This window comes from Phascolarctos cinereus, unplaced genomic scaffold, assembly GCF_003287225.1.
Source record: "Phascolarctos cinereus isolate Bilbo 61053 unplaced genomic scaffold, phaCin_HiC Scaffold_5;HRSCAF=322, whole genome shotgun sequence".
NCBI lineage: Eukaryota > Metazoa > Chordata > Mammalia > Diprotodontia > Phascolarctidae > Phascolarctos > Phascolarctos cinereus.
The window spans coordinates 420,375,648-420,397,158 of record NW_027555958.1 but is presented as its reverse complement, the minus strand read 5'-3'; the positions used below and the strand labels follow the sequence as shown (position 1 = coordinate 420,397,158).

Here is a 21,511-nt window from a genome sequence, read left to right as displayed (position 1 = left end):
ATCAAATTATAAGATCAGTTTCAGTCAGTCAACAAGCATATATTAACCACCTATTGTGTGCCAGGCTCTGTGCTAAGCACTGCGGATACAAAAAGAAGTGAAAAATAGTCCCTGCTCTCAAGGAGCTCACGGTATGAGGAAAACAACATGTAAACAACGATATATAAAAATATACATACAAACATACAAATATACATGTATGTGTGTATATATACATATAAACGTGTGTGTGTGTGTGTGTGTGTATGATAAACTAGAGGTAGTATCAAAGGGCAGCAGGTGCTCAGATTAAGGAGGATTTGGAAAAGTTGTATAAGCCTTGAAGGAAGCCAGAAGGCAAAGCACAGGAGGGAAAAGATAGCCAGTTAAAATGTATAAAGTCAGGAGATGGATTGTCTTTTGTGAGGAAAAGCAAAGAGACCAGTGTCCCCATGCTGCAGAGTGCACAGAGAGGAGTAAGGTATAAAGAAACTGGGAGGGCAGGAAGGGACCAAGTTATGAAGGGCTTTCAAAGCCAAACAAAGATTTTATATTTGACCTTGGAAATAAGGGAGTCACTGGAGCTTTACAAATGGGCAAACTCTTTCCTGACTAGTCAGTATGGGGCCTGGGGTCTTATTTCTCATAAGATGCAGTCCCTACCACATAAAATGGAAAGAACACCACCAACAAAGCAATCCCAGTTGGATGCTTGGCCCCAAAGAAGAGATACGAGAAGATGCCTCCTCAATTTCTTTGCAAAGATGGGGGACAGTGGGCATGGAACTGCATTCAGTGTCACACTTTTTTGATATGTGGATTAGTTTTGCCGAGTTTTTTTTTTCTTCTTTGATGTAAGACATGGTTTTATGGGGGAGGGGATAATTGGAAAACGTAAGTGATATAAAAACTAAAAATATCAATGAAATTTTATTTCTTAAAAGATGAAGTTTGGGGCAGCTAGGTGGCGCAGTGGATAGAGCACCGGCCCTGAAGTCAGGAGGACCTGAGTTCAAATCCGGCCTCAGACCCAACACTTGATCCTTACTAGCTGTGTGACCTTGGGCAAGTCACTTAACCCCAATTGCCCAAAAAAAAAAAAAAGATGAAGTTTCTACCAACTGAGGTCAGTCCAGTTCAATAATGATAACTATTATTATTATTATTATTATTATTATTTTAGCTTTTCTACAGCAGTTTAAGGTTTGTGAAACAGCTTACACAAACTCTTTCATTTAATCCTGACAACAATCTTGTAAGCTAGGTGCTATTACTTTCTCCATTTTTGCAGATGAGGATTTTGAGTCTGAAAGAGCTTAAGTGATTTGCTCAGAGTCGCCAACGTGGGAAATATCTGGGGCAGGATTTGAACTCAGGGCTTTGTATTTCCAAGTCCAACACGGTCTCCACTATGTTAATGTAGCTGCCTTGGCCAGATCTCAAAGTTCTTGACATGAAAGTTTTGTAAAAATACAAAAGCTAAAACAAAAAAACTCTAATGAATAGACCACATCACCCACCTAAAAGAACACAGAGGTCCCATATGCTCCTACTCAATACCACAAATAAATATCATCAAGAAAGAATAGAACTAACTGCTTTTGTGAAACGACCCATAAAGAATCTTAAAAGTTGATAGAGGTCACAAAGGGGATCTTGTCTAACTCCCCCCTGGAAATGTTTTTACACCATCCCTAAGAAATGCCCATTCAACCTCTGTTTGAACATATACAGTGATGGGGAAACTCACTACCTCACAAAGTGGCTCACTCCATTTGGGAGAACTTGTGATTGTTAGAAAGTTCTTCCCTGTAATGAGTCAAAATCTGTCTTCTGCCCCTTAACTTCTACGCACTGGTCCATGAGCTGCCTTCCAGTAGAATACCATATATGGCAAATTCTTCTTTCACATGACAACCCTTCAAATATCTGAAGTCACTTCATCTTACTGTGCCTCAGTTTCTTTATCTGTAAAATGAGATAATAATAGCACCTACTTGACAAGATTGTTGTAAGAATCAAATGAGATAAATCATGTAAGGTGCTTTGCAAACCTTAATGCATCATATAAATGTTGGCTGTTATCATTATCATACCCACTCCTAACCTTTTTTTATTTAGGTAAAAATTCCAAATTCTTTCACTTGATTCTTATGACAGTTTTCAGATCTCTAACCATTTTATTTGACCTCTTTTAAATGAACTCTATATGGCCAATGTCTCTCTTAAAAATCTGGTGTCCAGAACTAAACACGGTACTATTCTCTGTGGAGTCTGTGGGACTATTATAATGGGACTATTCCCTCTCTTAATTCAGCACTATATTATATTAAACCAACCTAACATGACAAATTAATAGTGTCAGGAAGACCACAAACCACATTCTGACCCTGGGTAAGTCACTAAAGCCCTATGTGCCTCTGGTTACTCGGTGGAACTTATCTGAGCTATAGACTAGCACCTGGGTTGGTATAGCAATGCTATACTGGCTTCCCATTACACCTCCACGCATTAACACTCGTTTTTTTTCAGCTGTAATATCATGTTGTTGACTTATATTGACCTTGTGCTCAACCAAGGTGTTTACTGAGGTCTTTTTCACATGAATTGCTGCTAAGTCAGGTCTCCACAATCTTGAACTTGCAGAATTATTTTTTGAACCAATTTGCAGGACTTTGATGAATGAGTTGTTAAATCAATGTTGTTCTGTTTAAAGCAGTCACCTTGGGAGGCTACATCCTTATTTGGGATCTCTCTTGGAATTTGTACCACATTCTTCTGAGCCATTTCAATGGTGGGAAATCACTGCCCTTTGAGGGTGGATTTGATTTTTTTGGAAAAAGCTAAAAGTCATTTGGCCAAGTCTAATGAATGAGGCAGTTGATTATTTCTGTGAATTTTCAGCTTTTTAGATCTGGCTCATGTTTCCAATCATTTGAAATCTTTCCCAAATCTTGATTCTGTCATCTGGTGGTGTATTGGCAATTACTCCCCAATCTGCAAATATTATAATCATGCCTTCTATATCTATGCCTTTGTAAGGAAACTTGGGTGAAATATCAAAAGGAAATAATCAACTCATGACAGAAATCAAAGTTTCTAAGTCAGCATAGATAACGCACATATGTACATATACACGTCAGAAAAAGTTTTATAATGTGCAGATGACAAGAACTGTCATTTTACAATCTAAATATTGATACTAAAAGAGACTGGCCCTTAGATCACAGAGTGGCTCTACACAGACCACACTCTTGGGCAAGGTAAGTCAAACTACCATACTATGGCTTGCTGGCCTCATTTCCAGCCAGACCAGTGATGGAGGGACCTGGCCAACAAGGCAGGGGAGACAATCAGTCACCTGGGAAATGTGAAGTATCTGTAGCTGCCAATGGGGAGGCAAGGGAGATACACGCCCCAGCAAATCCCCCAGGGGTGTGTCTCAAAGAACAAGGAAAGTTGGGATTTGGAATGCTCTAATCAGGTGTATGCCTCTTGGCTCTCTGCCAACAATGCCCTCAAAGCTGCCAAGCCAGAGTCTTTTGAAAGGAAGCAAAATCAAGTTGTGACTCACATCACTCTACCGAGCCATTTGGATTCAAGGAGGGAGCACAGCTTTCTAAGACACCCACTCTCATTTCCATACCACCTTACTGAAATCAATATTCTACACTAATATGACTGATTTTTTTTCAAAAATTTAAGTCATTCCTTATTTCTGTAAAGAGTTTTTTCTAATTGAATTTCTTTAAGTCTTAAGCGTATTTTGGTAGATTGATGTTCAGATTTTTTATGTATTTTATAATTATTTCAAAAGTGTGACTGATCTTTTAAACTGAGCATCCTAAAACATGTCCATCCAAAAGAACACTGTCCTTCTTTAAAGTCATCTCCTTCAGAGGTTACACACTGACTTGGGCTCTCCTTTGGAACCCTACAGCACTTTCTTTCAAACTGTTCAACAGTGGGAAATCTTGGTCCTCTGAAGATGGCCATGATTTTCTGGGAACAGCCAAAAGTCACTCGGCCAAGTTTAATGAATGAGATGGGTGATTAAGCCAAGCAATACTGTTTTGGATCAAAAACAAGGAATGATTATGAAGTAATGAGGCTAGTTTTCTTGGGTGGCTCAAAAACTGTTTCATCCAGAAATGATTAGAGGAAGGGCAACATCTTTGGAATAAACTTATAGCTTCCCAAGGGGACATCTTGGAAGGAAAACATGTGCCTGAATATGTAAGTTCCAGCAGGTTTCCTTTTAAAAAGTCTCATTACTTTATGGAGGCACCAGGCATTCCATCTGGAAATGCTTCATCAGACCTGACTCACCATGGTCTTGGAGGTAAGAATCAACAAACCCCTGGGAAATATGTCTGCATTTTGGTAGGGAGTCTGGGTATAAATATATACAGATTATACCAGGGAAAAACTGAACAGAAAACATGACAATCAATTAGGTAATGGCTGAAGAAATTATGGGACATTTTAGGTTTGCAAAATGCTCTATATACAGCATCCCATTTCATAATGTACAGTGCTGCATCATAAAAAATCCAATATGAGGAATTTCATGAATTGCATGAAGTGGTGAGCAGAACCATGCAAACAATACACAGACTCACTACAATTACATCCACAAAACCAAAAGTGAAACAAAATGTAATTTGCATTAATTGTCAAGATCAATTCAATCCCAGAGAGAGGTTGACGACATGTCTCTCCTCTGAAGAAAGGAGGTGGGGGGGTGATGCCTGCAGAATGCTGCATGTGTTGGTGGACATGCTCACTAGATCTGAAGACCTTGCCTAGCTTGTTTGTTTTTTGTTAATAAGGAAGATTCAGAAAGAGAGAGAGAGAGAGAGAGAGAGAGAGAGAGAGAGAGAGAGAGAGAGAGAGAGAGTGTGTGTGTGTGTGTGTGTGTGTGTGTGTGTGTGTGGTTTTTTTTTCCCCCCCACACCCCAGACCTATTCAGTCTGGTTGGTTTCAGCACTGTCCTCACTGGGTTCTTTTATCCTTCTTGGAGTCTGGCCTTACCCCTCAGACACTTTTTCCTCCTTGGCCCTCTTGGCCTCTCTCTCTAGACCCTAACTGGTTTAAGAAGCACTGAATGGGTCATGAATGGAAAAAGATTAAGAAGCCCTGTTCTAGATTCACCTTAGGCTAAAAACTTAAATTGTCTTTTAGCCCTAGATTCTATCTACTTTCTTGTCAGAGAAATTCCCCATTCCTGTTTGAGAGAGATGAAAAGGAAAAAAGAGATACAGATTTGTTGCCTCAGTCCCTACAGTCAAGTGGGGCCACTTAGCACTGAGACAGCTCCTGATGCACATGATAATTAGCCAACTACTGCCTCGCCCTGTTCCTTCATCCTTCTGTTTTATTCCCCTGAAGCAGGACATTGGAGCCTTACTACAGCACTGTCCTATGGTTCCATCCTTGGCAAGGCCCAAGGTTAACCTCCTGGGGCCCTAGTATCTTCATCCATAAAATAAGGTGGCCAAGGTGGTCTCTTCTGGCCCAAGTTCTATGAGCTTATGCTGGGGAGTAGTAAGACATAAGGGTCCTTTTGGTTTCTCAAAAACTAAGCCCTTGTGAATATAGGATCATAAAATCATAGGATTTTAAGCAGGAAGAGATCATAAACATGATTGAGGTCCAGAAAAAAATAAGGCCCACAGAAGTTAAGCAATTTGCCCACAGCAACAGAAGCCCTAGATAGCAGAGTCAGAATTTGAAACTATGTCTTCTGACTCTAGATCCAGGGCTCTTGACATCACATATGGGATTCAAGACAAATCTGCCTACAGAAAATTTTGCCCTATAGTCAACTGTCAGTATATATTTATTAAGCACCTACTATGTGCCAAGCATTGTACTAAGTACCAGATTAACAGAGTTCAAAATATTAAATTGAATTAGTTCGGAAAAACAAATCATTTCACACCTGAATGACCTACCCTAGAGCAAAATTTGCATCTTTCTTAAGGAAGGAAGGTTCGCAAATCTTGTATTTCAACAGCAGCCCTCCCCTCCACCTTAAACTAAAATTTATGGGGAGCTAGGTAACTGGGGTGGTTCTTTTAGAGAGGATTCAAATTTGCACTTCCAGAGACTGGCAAGCAAAGTAATAGAGGGGGGAAAAACCAGTAGTACTTGAGAGGAAACAACACTGAGACCACATCAAATAAATGGGGTGGGCCTGGCACATCATTGTGCTGTTATTTGGCAGTGCTTTCTGGGGCTTTTCATCCCAACAGCTCAAAGCATTTTTGAAACTTCAAGTAATAACACCCACCCACCCTCAGGTAAACATGATAGATTCACAGGATTTAGGACCTAGAGATCCCCAAGGGCTAAGGCTTCATTTTATGGACAAGAAAAATGAGGCTAGGAGAGGTTTAAGTCGACTAGCTCAGGGCTTCCCAGTCAGTTTGAGGCAGAGCTGGGAGTCCCCTTTCTCCCGGCTCAGGGAGCTTTCTCCTTAGCCCTTGCTGCCTGCTTCACAAGTGCAGAAATGGAGGGAGAGAAACATTTCCTCAGGCCACACAAGGAGTCAGGAAGGGAGCCAGCCCATGATCCCAGAATCCTTAGCTCTCAGCAAGTACTCAAAACAGTTGCCAAGGCTCCCTACCCAGCAGTCACTTTCAAGCTGTTCCCACAAAGAAATGACTGGTATGAACATGGGCTCGGTTACTCTCCAAGCATGAGGCCCTAGAGACGGAAGGGCCCCTCTACACCAAGCTGGAAGACCCCTAGCTACCTACTCCCAAAGTCTGCTAATTCAACAAAGGGTATTTGTAAGTGGTTTCCCCCTAAAATTCCTAAGGTGGCCATAAACACAACATTTACAAACAGTAATCATTTCAGCAAAACCCTCTATATCGAGGAGGTGCCTACTTGGGGCTGTTTTTCATGAAGACAAAGCAAAAGGAAATAAATAGAGAACAAGATAATCACAGAAGGGAACCAGTACTCTCTACCCTTTCCAGCTGCCTCTTTTTCCTTTCTCTTAATGTGTATATATACACACATATATATACACATATACATATATATAAGGAAAACTTAAGGGATAGATATATATATATATATGTATATATATATGTATATATGTATATATATATGTATATATATATGTATATCTATATATGTATATATATATGTGTATATATATATGTGTATATATATATATGTATATATACATATACACACACATACATATATATATATATATATATATATATATATATCTCCCTTAAGTTTTCCTTGTATGGGAGAGGGAGAGCCGCAGAGAAAATGTAAACATCTTTGGTTGTTGCAGTTTTTTCTGAAGCTAACAGGGAAATCTTTCTTTGAGGGAACACAGAATTTCTAGGGAAGTAAAGTCAAAATCTAAGCATCTTAGTATGTTATGGCCCCTTGGCCATTCTTCCAAGTGATAGTTTACCTGACAGTCTGACAATTTAAAGGGGGCGGGGATCAACAATGAATAGATTCTGCTAATTTCACTAATTCAGCTAAGTCTCATTTTAATCCACTAAGTGGGAAGACTTGATGGACCTTAAGTTATCTTTTCCAGTTAATTTAAATCAGACTTGGAAATAACCTTTTTTCTTCAGTACTGACTGAGAGGAAGGAAAAACTTTCAGCCCTGCAGTGCTTAAAGAATTCTGTCTTTATTTCACCATATGGGAAAAGGAAAAGAGTTGTTTAAACAATGCAGACTGACTAATAATGCATATCAGTGAGGCTCAGATGGGCATTGTAGAGATTGACCTTTCTCTCCCGAATTGCCTGGGTACTTTTAGTAGGAGGTAAAGGTAAGGAGATCACTTCTTCCACAAAATGCTCCTAGATGAGGCTCTGAGAGTAGCATCGAGGAACATTTTGCCCTGAGCTACTCTCAAAGCCTTGGCTAGGTGAGCCACTGATCTGACTATAATGAAAAAAAGGACAGACCTGAGAGCCTGGCATTCTGCTGGAGTCACTGGCTCTCATAATTGCTAAATTTCAGTGTAAGTATTTACACCAAGGAAATTAGCAAATGCTACAAATCACAGCTTGGTTTATTGTTTTGTTGATTGTCTAGTCTTTAAGAAAATGTTGGGGGCAGCTAGGCAGCTCAGTGGATAGAGCACCGGCCCTGAAGTCAGGAGGACCTGAGTTCCAATCCAGCCTCAGACCAAACACTTGACACTCACTAGCTATGTGACCCTGGGCAAGTCACTTAACCCCAATCGCCTAAAAACAAACAAACAAAAGAAAAAAAAGAAAATGTTAACAATGCAGATTAAACTAAAAAGTGTGTCCATGGTACATTTTTTTCCTCCCAGAGAGCAGGAGAAGGTTGTTAAATATTTATCAGTCCTAACTCTACCACCAGCTAGTTGTACGACTGGAAGTTAAGAAATTAAGTCATGCTGGGTCTCAGTTTCCTCAGATGTCCAATGGCGATCAAACTATATCTGCCCTTTTTTTTTTGAGGAATAAATGAGATAAATGACACAAAAATACTTCAAAAGATACACTTTTCTTATAGGTTATATTGCCTTGTATCAATTTCTTCTCTTTTTCTCTTTTCACACTGGCTCTCCATTACTTCCATACCTGAAGGCAAGTCATCAGCTAAATTATTATTAACAACTCACATCCACCATATGGATAATGACCTTGGAAAACTCGGGATCATCGAGATGAAAGGAACTTTAGAAATCATCTAGTCCCTCAACCCACCTATCCAATGCAGGAATCCCCTGTATGGCATCTCTGAAAATTTTATCATGGAGCTTCTGTTGTAATACTACCACTAACAGGAAACTCATTCCATTTTTTGGATAGCTCAAGTTGCTATAAAGCGCTTCCTTTAAATGCAGTTGGTCAGTCAATAAACAGTTAGCAAGCACCTACTATGTGCCAGGCACTGTGCCACTGCTGGGGATATGAAAAGATTCAAAAGACAGCGCCTGCCCTCAAGGAGCTCATGATCTAATGGGAAAAACAGCAAGCAGACAAGTATGTATAAATAAGCCAGACACAGGATATATTTGCAATAATTAACAGAGGAAAGGCACTGGAATTAAGAGAAGCTGACAAAGGTTTCCTGAAAGAAGGTAAGATCTTGGCTGGGACTTACAGGAAGCCAGGGTTAAACCAAAATCTGCTCTTCTGCAATTTCTACTCACTGGCCTTGAGTCTGTCCTCTGGAGACATACAGGAGAAGATTAATCCCTTTCCTTCACCACACCAGCCTTTCAGATATGTAAAGATGACTATATATGTATTACTTCCCTCCCCAAGTCTCGTCTCATTCCCAGTTTATGACAACCTTCCAAGCAAAAGCAAATGCTATTTCCTCCATAAAGCGTTCCTTGATCATCATTCCCAATCCTAAGTGACATTTACTTCTGCTAAATTAATAAAATACTTTGTATCTACTGCCTAGTTATTTGGGCCCATTTCTTATCTCCTCTACAAGACTGTTAACTTTTTGAGGATGGCGAACATGTATTATTAATCTCTGTAGCTCTCCTTATGCCCTGCATATAGTAGGTCCTCAGCAAATATCTGTAGAATGCATGAACATGACATTGTTTCTAGACTTTCAACAATCTGTTACCCTCCTTCTCAATACATTCCAATTTGCCAACATCTCCCTTAAAATATGGTGCCCCAAATGGCACATATCACCCTAGATGTGGCCTTATGGTCACAGAATACAGTGGGATATTACATTCCTCTTTCCAGATGCTATCCTTCTACTATTTTGTACAATTTATCCCACAATTCCAGCCTGCTGCAACTTTTCTGGATCTGGAAGACCCAAATCATAGATTTGGAGCTGGAAGAGACCTTTAAAGCTACTGAGTTCATCCTCTTTTACAGATAAGGAAACTGAGGCCCAGAGAGATAAAGTGACAGGTTGTAGAGACAAGAGCTGGGATTTAAACCCAGGTCCTCTGATTCCAAATCCTGGGCTTTTTCCTCAGAACCACACTGCCTCTGTCATCTAGCATAGAAGTGATTCCTCCTAGTTTTATTCCAACCACCTTTGTGATATCTTAGTTCAAAAAAAGACAAGGCCAAGATCAGAGGTTTAAAGCAATTGCTAGAGATCTTTTCAGCTGACAACAATATATTAATCCACACATTTTGAATCACTCAAATGATGTATGTTCCTAAATGCACAAAAGCCTAGTGATGAATCTTGGTCAAGTTGGGGTAGGCAGCTGCTGAGATTCCTTCCAACTCCAAGATTCTGTGAACCCAACCTACGTCTCTCGAATCTTGTCCCCAAAGATATTATCAGAGACTTTTTCAAATGCTTTGGCTGAAATTTACAGATAGCACGTCTACAGGGTTTCTCTGATGTTAACAGGCTAGTAATCTTACTCTACAACACCTTTTTTTCAAATGTGTTCTGGACCCCTTTGGCAGATAGACTGGTTAAGGCTATGACCCCCTCCTCAGAATTATGTTTTTAAATTAAAAAAATAAGATACATAGAATTACAGATATAATTGGTTTACACTGAAATACAGTTATCAAAATGTTTCTAAGACCTAGGTTCATAGATCCCAGGTTGAGAATCCTACTTCTACAAGATGATAAAGTACAGAAACAAAGAGAGAGGGAAAAAATACAAGACCATCAACATTATTCTTAAATTGGTGTTCCCTCTACCAGAGGAGGGACAGAGTGATGAAATGGACAAAGCAGGCGAACAGTGGAGAGACTGATGGCTGGAGTCAGAAGACCCAAGGCTGCATACCAGGTCAGCCACTTACTATCCAAATGACCTTAACCAAATCACTTTAACATCTCTGTACATCAATTTCCTCGCCTGTAAAATGACAGGACTGGCCTACATAAGGTCCTTTCCAACTCTATGATATTACGATCCTAATCCTGTAATCATGAGAAATATCAAGAGATTGGCCTCCAAAGTCCCTTCCGGTTCTACATCTCTGATCCTACAGCTATCTCCATCGTTTGCCCAGATTCATTGTTCCTCACCTTGTTCAGATGCAGTGGTTATTCCCAAGGCTGTTCCACTGAAGGGTTATGATGCTTCCCCAATGTTCTGTGACTCTCCAAAGTATCATGTTCACTTAACCTCTCTCCGCCTCAGTTTCCTCTCCTATAAAATGAGAATAGGAATATTTATGTTACCTACTTCATCAAGTTGTATAGAAAGCCCTTCACTATAAAAATGGTGCTGTTCAAGAAAGTACAAATTTTATTAAGAAATAATTTCTTTTTCCCAACTTTGCCACAGAGAAAATGGACTTTGGGGACACTTGGGCATTGGACAAAGTTGCTCTCTGAGGACTAGACTCTAGGTGGAATGCAGAAAGGCTAAACAATTCCTTTTCACACACCACCTCATTCAAGTTTTAAAAGACTCCTTTTTGTTTTCCCCCATGCTTTCCACAGTCAAAACCGATAGGAGCTGTATTCGTTTCAGTTCTCCCAGAAAACCCCCATACAACCAGCTTTGTATCAGATTAAAGACAAAACCCACACAGGGGAGATTCTCAGGCCCCATGAAAAAAAAAAGTGTGGGTAAAAGAGGCCTAGAAAGGCAGAGCAGTCAGGCTTCCACCACTGTTTTCCTGGGAGGCTCTAGAATCTTTGTTGTTATTTATGTTTCATTCCCCACAGCCCCTCCAGGGTAAAGGGGGAAAAAAAGAAACCTCTAGTTTTTACAACCCAGCACAGTGAGAAGACAGCCCAGTGGCTGGCCCTCAGCCTTGCTCCCCTTGGCTGTGAATGCCAAATCCCGCAAGCAAGGCAGGGCAGGGCAGGTCAGGTCAGGTCAGGGCCCAGAGGAAGTTGAATCCTGTCTACCTTTCCCAGCTGAAAGAACTGGTGGTGATGATTCAATAGACAGCCTGCCCCTGGAGCTAAAGATGAACTATTTTCACCTCTGGTGCTAGCAAAGGCTACCCTGCTGGGTAGGCTTTGCACCATGGGCAGCTTCCCACCAGGTGCAGGAAGGGAGGTGGACAGAATTACTGAAAGCTACAGCTCTGCTATGACTGAGGACCAAGAAGTGATATCGACCCCTTTGTGATGGCTCCCAAGTCTCTTTCAGCTGGGCAAATAGGGGATAGATACAAGGACTGGGTTAGAAAGGGAGAAGGTAGACTCTATGTTTTTGGGCAAAGGGATAGTTCTGCTATGCCCAACACCATTTAGAGCTGCATCATGAGGTAATTACTTTTTTCTCGACACACTGCAATGATGTCCTTATATACATACATACATACATATATATATACACATACACATATATGTATACACACACACACACACACACACACACACACACACACACACATACAACATCCTAAGCCATGGCATGACTGAGCCTCAGGAGCTAGATTACAAAATGAAAAGGTAAGTTCTTCCCCATTAACACCATTAATTCATCCCCTTGGTTCTAAATGTGTAATTCTCCTTCAGACAATTTTCAAGCTAAAATTTTCCACGTCATTTCTCTTAGTTTTCTCTTCCCTTTTACTTTTCACTTCTTCTTAATGCTCTGTCATTTCATCCCATTCTCCACCTACCTTCTCCACTTCCCCCTTCCACCAGAAACAAACAGTGGAAAAGTAAGACCCAAAGGACCAAGAGAAAGAAGGATGAACCAAGTAAGAAACACTGGAAAATTTTGCTGGCCACAGTCCAGAGAAGAAACATACCTAACTTGTGCCATCTTCCCTCAGTGCCATCGTGCCTCTAACCTAATCCTCAAACACACAGACAGTCTAAAAGTTCTTGTATAGACTGCAAAACCAATGACCCAGTCATCTGAGTCCCAGGAAAGGACAGAAGTTCAAGACCAAGGGATTCTGATCTCACATACTGGCCGACATCTGAGTTACGGATGGTACAAGCCCCTGGCATGGTTGCAGGAGAGTCTATCAATGTACTAAGGGATTCCTAGAGATGGGACTCTTCCCTGCCCAAAGCAAGTCACCCCACAATAAACCAGGGGCAGGTACACCCTCAAAATTCCCTCAGTCAAAAATCCAAACAAACCAAATGAAATGTAAGCTCAGTTCAGGGAATATGTTGATGTACCATTATGATTTCCTCTCAAAATTGTTAGAAAATCCACATATTTGGTTCTCATTTGAAATATTTTTTTTTGGCAGGGAGAAATACAGAATGCTTTTCACATAGTAGCCACTTCAATAGCTATTTATTGAATGAATGAATGAGTTCTGAGTTAGGCAAATGAATGTGGCTCATTCTACTTGAAGCCATTCCTGATTCCTCCATTTCTCTCACCTTCTTCACCCAACCAGTTGACCAGGTGCTGCTCATAAGCTCTTAGATTCAGAGGTGGAAGGGACCTTAGAGGCTAGGGAGTCCAACCTCCTTATTTTACAAAAGAGGAAACTAAGGAACAGAGAAGTTAAATATTTACCCAAGGTCTGTTAATTCTACCTCTGAAATACCTATAACATACACCTCCCCCACTTCCACTATCACCACCCTTGCTTGGGTGTGCATATTATCTTTCCACCTAGACCAGTATTTCTCAGAGTATGGTCCAGAGACCTAAGACTTTTTCAGGGTGTCTGCAAGGTCAAAAACCATTTTGATAATACTACTAAGATATCTTAATTTCTAACATGGTAAATATCAATAGATATGACCCACATAAAGAGAAACTCTTTGAGATCCTCAATAATTTTTAAGAGTCTAAAGAAGTCCTGAGTCCAAAATGTTTGAAAATCACTGACCTAGACTATTTTCTGGCTAGTCTTTCAACTCCTCCCCAACCACAATTCATTCTTCACTTCTCTAGGGAAGTTATCTTTTTATATACAAGCCTGATAGCATCACCCCCTTACTCAAAAACCCTCCAGATCTTCTTAATACCAAGAAATAAAAATGTCAGGTCTAAGCCTATTGTTGGAGATATTCCAAGATTGGAATCCAATCTTCTTTTCCAGTCTACTGGATTTCCCACTACTTCCCTTTATGTGCTATATATTTCAGCAGAACTGGACTACTGAGCTTTACTTCTCTCCATGCCTTTGCTCACATCATCCATATTCGGAATGAACACCCTACCCCACAATGCACATCTACTGAAATCCATCCTCTCATTCAAGACCCAGCTCCAATCCCATCTCCTCCATGAAACTATCTCAGTTACTCTCAGCTGGGCTGATCTCTCTTGCTCCTTGAATCTTTCTGGCTACTGTTTGGCCCCTTGCCACTTAAGCCATTTTCATGCTTATATTACAGTTATTTGTATCCTTCTCACCTTCTAATAGATTGCAAGCTCCTTGAGGAAAGGTACTGTCATTTTTCATCTTGCTACTCTCTGCACCTAGCACAGTACATAACATATAGTAGGCAACGCTTGTTGAACTGGACTGAATTCCAGATTGGAGTTCACAGTTTGGTTTAGTTCAGATCTAAAGTAAAGGTTAGAAAAGAAATGCTCTCTTACTCAGAAGGACCCTCTTTCTCACTCTTATATCTAGAGTAAGGAGTTGGAGAAGAAGCAGGACCGGAAACATTTCCTACTAATCAATTTCTTCAATGAACAGTAGGAGCTTTGGGGCAGCACTCTTGAAGCACTCAAGTGTCTTGAGTGGAATATCAATGAATGCATCCACTTTCTACCTAGCACAAAGCTAACTTATGAGTGACATCAGCAATACTGCCATGTTAGCTAATGAGCAAAGAGCAGGGGACAAGATACTGTATTGGTGAACGTGCTCCACCTTCTCTTAGTAATCTCTTACTATGCACAGGGCGATTAAAAGACATAAGAAATGACATCAGGCCATCCAACCCAATAGTCTTTTTTCTGACAGTGACACCATAGAGTGTATTGTAGCAGCTGCTCTCTTCATGATATTGACTTTAAGAGGTTAGGCTGAAAGACAGCATGGACAGGGAGATAATAAAATGTAGTAGAAAGAGGTGTAAAAAGAGTTGGGTTTGAATCCTGACCTGACTACTTGTCTCCTGTGTAATGTTAGATAAGTTACTTAACTTCTCATGGCCATGGCATCTTCATTTGCAAAATGAGGGGGAAAAATAAAATAAAATAATTTAAAAAAATAAATAAAATGAAGGGGCTAGACTAAATGACTTCAAATGTCGCCCCCAGTCTAAACCCTATGATATGACACTACCCCCTTGGCATTCAAAAGACCTCTAAAATCAAGCCCTAGCGTAGCTTTTCAACCCAATTTTCTGTTACTCTGCTATAATCCCCTGCTCTGGCCATATCAAAATACCCATCTCCCAAACACCCTACCCACTTTATCCTCCTTGCCACAAATGGCCGTATCCTTCCTTTCCATATATCTGAATCCTCCAAATTCTTCTAAGTCAGTTCTGCCTCCTCTGATCATCATAGCCCACAGTGGCTTCTTTGTCCTCTAAACTCCCACAAGCACTTATTATCCATATTACTCATTTGGTATTATCACACATGGGGCTGCATTATATTATTAATTATCTTTTTACGTATGTCTTGTTTCATCAAACTGTAAGACTTTTGAAGGCAGGGACCACTTTCTATTTGTTGTTTAGTTGTTTTTTTTCAGTCGTGCGTGACTCTCCAATTTAGGGGTCATTTAGGGGTTATTTCTTGTCCAAGATTCTGGAGTAGTTTGCCATTTGCTTCTCCAGCTCATTTTACAGATGAGGAAACTGAGGCAAACAGGGTTAAGTGACTTATCTAAGGGTCACACAGCTAGTAAGTGTCTGAGGCTGGATTTGAACTCATGAAGATCAGTCTTCCTGATTCCAAACCCAGTGCCATATCCACTGCACTGCCTAGCTGCCAACCACTTTTTATACATCACTTTAATTCAACAAACATTTAGCAAGTATCCCTCTGAGGCATCATGCTAGCAGCTATGGCAGTACAGACACAGGTCCTGTTCTCAAGGTGTTTACAATCTAATAGGGGAGAGGGGAAGGACTAGTATACAAATAACTAACTAGTCATAGCTACTGAAGGCCTGGAAAAGAAAAGTTCTCATCACCAAAATTCTTGTTACCGATCAAATGGCTAAACATCAGAAACGGATATGGTTTCATCAGTGGAAATGATATCAAAGATGTTTTACCATTTGTTTCACAGCTGTACGTGAAGGACCAAGAGATCTTCTCCATCTGGCTCACAGCTGAAACCTCCTCTAGGTGTTATGGTCCCTATAAGAACTCGAGCTAGATAAGGAAACTGAGCACCCTGCTAGGGGCAGCTAGGTGGCTTAGTGAATAGAGTGCTGGACCTGGAGTCAGGAACATCTGAGGTCAAATCCAGTCTCAGACACTTATTAGCTGTGTGACCCTGAGCAAGTCACTTCATCTCTATCTGCCTCAGTTTTCTCATCTGTAAAATGGGGATAATTAGCACTGGCCTCCACAGTTTGGTGGCACAGTAGATACAGCACTAGCCTTGGAGTCAGGAGGATCCGAGTTGAAATTTGGCCTTAGATATTTACTAGCTGTGTGACCCTGGGCAAGTCACTTAATCCTAATTACTCTCCTCCCCCCACCCCCCCAAAAAAGAATGTAAACTCCCTAAAACAGGAACTGTCTCCACTTTTCCATTTGTGACTTCAGCTCTTAGCACAGTGCATCGCATGTAGTAAACACCTATAAATGTTTTTAGCACCATGTTTTGCATATAGTAAATACTTAATAATTTTTTTTCATTCATTCAAATATAAGAAAAAGGAAAATAAAATCAATATAAAGGAATGGGCTGCAGGCAATTACTATAAGAAATATGAGGTGATAAAGAATAATTTCATCTAGGGTGGGAATGGAAGGCTTCCTATTAAGGGGTAGCATGTATGTGGAACTTTGAAGGACGGCATTTGATTCAAGGAGATGAGAGCAGGGAATAAGTTCCTTTCACATATAGTATCTAAATATGCACAGGCAGAAAGTAGATTAGGTTGGCTTGGACTCAGCGTATGTGAAAGGGAATATGAAATCAGTTTGGAAAAGTTACTAAGAGCCAGGCTCCAAAGGCTCTTAGGTGAGGAGCTGACATTTCATTCTGGTGGCAGTGGAAGTCACCAAAGGTTCCCGTGTTTATGAAAAACATCGTCACAGCAGCACATTAGCAAGATTACTCAGACATCGAGGCAAAGCACAGATTGGAGAAGGGCTAGACTCTTGGCAAGAAGAGTAGGTAGGAGGTTATTACAATAGTCTAGATGAGAAGAGATGAAAGTCTAAACTCGGGTGATTGCAGTAGGAGGGGAAAGGAGAAAGTAGATGCAAAAGATATTGCAGAGATCAAAAAAGATAGAACTTGGCAACTGATGAGGCTGGAGGAGGGAGAGAGAGAGAGGGAGAGAGAGGGGAGGAGGAGAGAGAGAGAGAGAGAGAGAGAGAGAGAGAGAGAGAGAGAGAGAGAGAGAGAGAGAGTTCTTTGAATCCTTGTCCAATCAGATCAGAAGTCTCAAGCCAGGTTTCTTATCCTCACTATCAAATGGAAACCCAGCACTTTTCTTAAGATTTAAATTGAAAACTGAAGATGTTTCCTTTGCTTACTGTGCTCTACAGAGAATACGGAAAAAGAATGCCATTTCCAGGCCCCAGAGCACAGAAAGCTCTGGAAAGCCATTGGTGGTCCACTATCTGACATCCCTTTAGGGGTAGGACAGTGCCAAGAAATTTCAGAAAAGTGCTCTCTTCCAGGAATATGATCTCAAAAATAAACATGTTTCTCCTTCCTGTCTCTTAGACTATGAGCTTCTTGAGAGCAGGGACTACATTTTGCTTTTCTCTGTAGTAGACAGCTAGGCAGTGAAGGGGATAGAGCTCTAGATCTGGAGACAGGACTACCTGAGTTCAAATTCTGCTTAAGAATTACTAGATGGGGCAGCTAGGTGGAGCAGTGCAGGGGATAGAGCACTGGCCCTGGAGTCAGGAGGACCTGAGTTCAAATCCAGTTTCAGACACATAACACTCACTGGCTGTGTGATGCTGGGCAAGTCACTTAGCCTCTGTCTGTCTCAGTCTCCTCATCTTTAAAATGGGGATAAGATAACACCTACCTCCCCAGGTTTGTTGTGGGGAATCAAATGAGGCAATATTTGGAAAAGGGCTTTGCAAACCTTCACAAATAGTAGTGATTATTATTGGTATCACCAGTTGAGCATAGTGCCTAGCACATAGTAGGTGCTTACTAAATGTTAAGTGCATTTATTAGGACCGTTAAGTGTATACAGTGGATAGAACGCCAGGCCTGGAGTCAGAAAAACTCCTCTTTCTGAGTTCAAATCTGGCCTCAGAGACTAGCCACGTGACCAGGGCAAGTCATGTAAGCCTATTTGCCTCAGTTTCCTCAACTGTAAAATGAGCTGGAGAAGGAAATGGTAAACCACTCCAGTATCTCTGCCAAGAAAACTCCAAACGGGGTCAGGAAGAATCAGACACAACTGAAATAAATGAACATCATAACAATAAATGCTATTGATTGATTGAAACCTCACTTGCCAAGGCTATCGGCATTCTGAGAAAACAAGTTCAACTTTAATTGATTTCCACTCTGTGGAACTGATACTCTACTCTTTGATTAACCCATAGCTCCCCGCCTCAAAAATTCAGATCTTATTCTCAAGCTAAAACTATGTCATTGAGGAGAATGAAAGTGGAAGTCCCTGAAAGTGACTAGACAGAGTGATTAGCCACAATGTTGAGAATACTGAATTTGGAGACAGAAGGCCTGGTCCCAACTCTGCTTTGTTGTTGTTGAGTTATTCAGTTATGTCCAACTCTACATAACCCAATGGATTTTTGTTCATGGGCTCTTCTTGGCAAAGATACTGGAGTGGTTTGCCATTTCCTTCTCCAATGTACCCCCATTTTTACAGATAAGAAACTGAAAATGACTGAATAATACCAGGGTTTTAATCCATTCAAGTCCACTAGATAAGTCATCAAATTAGAGCAGAACTAGATATAATGTGGGTTCCTGAAATGCCACAAAGAACGCATTATCAGTCGACATTATCTATAAGACAGCCCCATGGCAGGGACCCTAATATAACTTTATAGAGAAGCTTTAGTGTGATCAATCCTAATGGCCAGAGAAAGGAGAAGTGGTCTCCCTGCGATATTACCACAGTGACAACAGGCTGGGGAAAAAAAAATTCAAAAGCTGAAGGAGATAGCCTTCAAATGACACCATATTGAGCCAAGCTGGAAAATCTGTGCTTGTGTATGGAAGGAAAGGGAAAACAGGTGAGCTCTTGAAGTATGAGTGGAACACTGCATGAAAAGAACTGGAAGGAAGGAAGGAAGTTATAGAGAGGGTCCCTGGAAGCCAAGGACCAGACCCCAGAGTTTCTCTGAGTCCTGAAAGCTAGATGAGCTTCTGCAGGTGATCCTTTCTGATGTGGTTGCATATAAAGAAATTCTTTCTATTATGCTTCAGAGCAAAATGGGATATCAATCAGAGGGGGATACTCCTAGTGCAGTGAAAGATTTGGACTCAGAAGACCCTGCATATAGCTAGGTAAGCTACTTTTCTCTAGGCTGTATCTTTTTTCATCTATAAAATTAGAGTGTAGAGGGAGATTTAAACTAGATTGCCTCTAAACTTCCTTGCAGCTCTAAATACCATGGTCCTATAAGCAGAATCTTTGCCTTTAGTTGGGACACTGAATGGAGAAATGTACTCTTGGGCAGTAACGGAATAAGGTGACATGTGCATACCTATTAGAGAAAAGGAAAAAAAAAATCACATGCCACTAAAGACTTAATACACAGTAGCAATAATTTAGACCTTGGTGGTTATTTTCAGAAAGATTGGCCTAGACAGAAGATGACTTCTCCAAATGCCACCGAACATATTCAGGTTATCCAATTTTTTCTCATCTCACATATTATCTTGTCTAAAAGGTTAGCTATAGTAGAAAGTAGCAGTATCTGAAAGGAGCGCAGGAGTGCCAACTTACCCAGGAAGGTTAAAGTCTCTCCTCTGCCGAAGGATAATGCAGCTCTCTCCCTGAGGGTGATGTGGCCAGAGCTCCTCCTGGCACAGCAGCTGACCGCTGGAAGTCTCCTCCAGCTCTAAGAGTCTAGGAACCTCCAAAGGCTGCAGGTGTCATGTGTTTTCCTAGACGCCCAGCGACGATGCTGCTCAGCTTGTTCTCGATGTTCTGAGATCCATGGGCTCTGTGGCTGCTTTTTTCCACACCCCTCTCCCGGGGTGGGGGCACCAAGCCAAGCCGAGGGAGACGGACTGGACTGTGGGGTGCACAGGGGCAGAAATCAATCCCCTTGAGGCCAGTTCAACAGCATCCATGACCCTCCTTCCTAGGGATGGGGGGGAGGCTCCTAGAGGGGAGAGAGGGAGGGGAGGATTGGAGACAGAAGGAACTGGCCCTTTCAAGGCTGCCCCCAAACCCTTACTGCTTCCTGGGGTACAGAGATGGGGGCTTCTCCAAGAACATGATGCCACAAATAACACCCATTCCCCAAGCCCAAGATCGAGGAGAAGGAGGAGGAGAGGAAGAGCTGGAGAACTGGCTTCTCCTTAACGTCCATAGGAAAAGGAGGCGCAGGGGTGGGTGGGTGGAGGGGAGAGATGGCTAGCTATAAAAGAAGGGTTAATGAAGGAAATACAAAGAGTAAGGACTAGCTGATGGGGTGCGAGTGTACGGGAGAGATGAGGTAGAGGGTCTCCGAGGGCCGTGGAGGAAGGAGGCTGAGGGGCTGGGTCCCAGATCGTCGCCGCCGCCCACCCTGCTCCCCCAGCCTCCGCCAAGGCCGCGCGCCGTCACCGCCACCGCCACCTCCTCTTTCTCCTCCTCCTCCTCCTCCTCCCTCTCCTCTGCACAATGAAGCTCAGACCCGCTCCGGCTCCCCCAAACTCCTCCCCTCCGGGCCTGGGACTCAGCAGTCCTAGCCCCACAGCCCTCCCGTCCTCTTGTTCAGCCCGGTACTGGGAGCTCACCGCCGAGGAGCCGCCGCCGCCGCCGCTGCTCAGGGCTGGGCCATCCCACCTCCACCTCCACCTCCCCTTTCTGCCGCCAGCGGCACCGCCAGGGCCGCAGCTGCCCTGCCTGCCCGCCTCCCTCTCGGCCGCCGCCGGTCCAGCAGCGGGAGGTTTCGGGTTGCAGACCCCCTATCCCCCACCAGCTCTTCCCGAGTCAGCTCCGCCGCTGACTGCGGCTGCTGCGGACACGCGGAGAAGGGCCGAGGGGACCAGGAGCAGGGAAGAAACTTTGCTGGGCTGCACCGCGCCGCGCCGCGCTGAGATCTGCTTATAACGCGCCGCGCCGCGCCAAGCGGGCCAAGCTGCGTTGCGCTCTGCTCTGCACCGCCCGCCCCTCCTCCGGGCCTCTCTCTCCACCTCCCGCCCGCCTAGCCTGCGCGGCCCCAGACCCGCCTCCCTCATGCTAGTCCTCCCGCCTCCCTGCGCCCCCACTCACCTTTCTGTACTTCCTTTCTTACATTCCCACCCCATCCTCCAGACTGTTGTCCTACTCAGTCCCCATCCCTCCTAATGTCCCTTATCCAT

At 42.3% G+C, this 21,511-nt stretch overlaps 1 protein-coding gene across 2 annotated transcripts in view; it reads right to left on the bottom strand.

Annotated features, from left to right (window-relative positions):
- GPR161 (G protein-coupled receptor 161) overlaps nt 1-21,300 on the bottom strand; it is a 55,783-nt gene extending 34,483 nt beyond the window's left edge. The window contains exons 1-3 of one of the 2 annotated variants that reach the window (XM_020974693.2): nt 20,945-21,300; nt 19,944-20,325; nt 10,993-11,116 (exon numbers count right to left, since the gene is read on the bottom strand). The gene's annotated coding sequence lies outside the window, so the exon portion shown is untranslated. Of the gene's footprint in view, nt 1-10,992; nt 11,117-19,943; nt 20,740-20,944 lie in introns of those variants that run through there. The other variant, XM_020974694.2, reaches the window with a different exon arrangement.
- Nucleotides 21,301-21,511: the final 211 nt, after the last annotated feature.